General features: G+C 41.8%; 1 pseudogene; it reads right to left on the reverse strand.

Annotated features, from left to right (window-relative positions):
- Nucleotides 1-414: 414 nt before the first annotated feature.
- Nucleotides 415-2088, reverse strand: LOC102859006 (annotated as a pseudogene).
- Between the last annotated feature and the right edge of the window lie 238 nt (nucleotides 2089-2326).

The raw sequence follows: 2326 nt of genomic DNA on the forward strand, positions 1-2326 counted from the left end.
TTTTTCTCCTTTTAAAAGTATATCTAAAAAAAGGTGATTTCCCCCCCTTCCAAAAAATTAGTACAAAGTTAAAGGAAACGCAAACTATGATCTATCCCAAGCACAGCACCGCCAGAGGATTCACACACACTATTTGGTGTTTCCTGTTGGTTCTCCTTTCATTCTTTTAAGGCAGTGGTTTCCACAGGTCAGTTAAGAGATAAGAAGCATGGTCCATGGCAGTTCGTTTTACAACTCCGGTTTGTTCTCACTTCATTCCCTGAAATTAGCGTTTTTTTGGTTCAGAACTCCAGAGGCTGAGCTGGAACCCTCAGGTTCCGTCCTGGCACAGGGTCAGTTCATAGCTGGCGTTTCCCCGGCATGGCCTCACTCCTGCTTTGGAGCGATAGGTCACCTTTCTTCTTTCTTTGGTTTTTACTCAAATGTCATCAAGTTTGCAGGAACCTGTTGTTTGTTACTTTGGCAGGCTGCACTCAAATGCTTAAACCACAGCATTGCATTCATCCTATTGCCAGCTTGAAACTTGTATGAATTTCCTTTCTCAGAGTCAGTCAACAAGAAGAGATCTGGATGTTCTAGGTCATCAGCCAACATCACCATCCATCCAACAACAGACACATTCTTATTTGACGTGGATTTGAAATGTTTTCTTTTTGTTGCCTTTAGAGATTTGGCAGCATAGTAAAAAAGCTGGGTCCCACACAAAGCTGCCCAATATTTTGTCCAAGATGCTACTGTTGGCTTTTTGCCTTCTTTTAACAAAGTTTTTCTCCTGAGAACACCTTGAATAGTAACGGCTCCTGGGTATAAATGTACTGCCAAGTCTTCTGATTCTGCAGAACTTTGAAAAGCAGGCCATGACGTCTCTTCACTTAGTTCAGAACCATCACTGCTACCTATTGATATCCCACTGGAAAGAGTAGAGCTCTCTGCGTGGCTCCGAGATGGTGCGTGGGGCTCCATGACGCTGTCATCTAGCAGGTGTCTGGGGCCTGCATTTGGGAACGTTGCACTCTTAAACTCTGCTGTGTTCATTTTATGAATGAAATTATAGCCCAGGCTATGGCACTTCCTATGTCCATATGGGATCAGATTCCGAGGGGATGGGGGTGTCTGTGGTAGCAAGGCTCCTTCAGCGGCTACACTTTTTCTTCCACTTTTTGGAGATGCTCCTACTTCAGGACCTAATAAGTCTTCCCTGGATGCAGCAGAATGTGGCGTGCTTGTCCCTGGCTCTATCTTTAATGAAAGCTTGTAATTATCATCTTCCACAAACTTCTGCAGTTCTTCAATATACCGAACAGAGTTCAGATATCTTTGGACATAAGGCAACATGGGAATATCATATTCACAGGACTGCTGTAAATCAGAAATTATTCTAAGGGTGTTATTCATCAAATTTGATCTCTGTTCATTTTCTAGAATGCTGCCGGTTGATGGGTATGCTGAATCAATATATGTTAAATCTGACAAATAGATACCTAAATAGGGAATACACGGTGTCATCTTTAAGCTACTTATATAATCTCTGAGTCTTTTGTAGTTATCTTCTTTACTCATTACATATTCTAATTTCTCAAAGGTTGTTTTGTCTTTTCGACTTAATAACGCCCATGTTTTAGTCAATCTGAAAATTGGGGCACTTTGTATGCCTGAAACCACTGCCATAAGTGCATGGAGGTTATTCAGCTCATACAGTTTCTTAGCAGTTTTAATATAGTGGCTCAAAACTTCTGCCCTAATTTTCAATGTCTGAGCATGAAGAATCTCTCTAACAACCCAAAAGCTTACATGGTTAAATCTTCTTGTGAAGGCAACTGCATTTGGTGCAGAACTGTGCTTCTCTTTTTTATTCCATCCACAACTGGAAAGTTCATCTGGTTGGATAGCTTTAAATACTGGAACATCCATTAGTGTGATCTGACCCGCATATTCTTCTGGTGTAACCTTAAGAATGTCAAATACCACAGCATCAAAACTTTTCTTCAATTCAGAACCTCTGTCACTTAGAGACTCAGAACTGCTACTTTTCTCAGAAGCAGTGGCTGCAATATTCACACTACTTGCCTGTCCGTTCATCAGGTCCATGTTCCCACACATCAGTCCTCAATCCTATGTTAACAGCAACAGGGGCCCAATCACTTCACGTCCAAGGCCTCATGTACATTATTCCTGTGTGTTTCCTCCAGAGCCTTAACACGACAATCCATGATATATTTCTTGAAAAAGACCTGTTTTGGGAATGATGGTGTCACACTATAAGTAAGTTTGGCCCTAATGACTCTAGCAAGTGGGAGTCCGATGAGGACCACAGTAGCTTCCAGTG

Source organism: Elephantulus edwardii, unplaced genomic scaffold (genome assembly GCF_000299155.1).
Source record: "Elephantulus edwardii isolate Elephantulus edwardi_28Jun2011 unplaced genomic scaffold, EleEdw1.0 scaffold00052, whole genome shotgun sequence".
In the NCBI taxonomy this organism is placed as follows: Eukaryota; Metazoa; Chordata; class Mammalia; order Macroscelidea; family Macroscelididae; genus Elephantulus; species Elephantulus edwardii.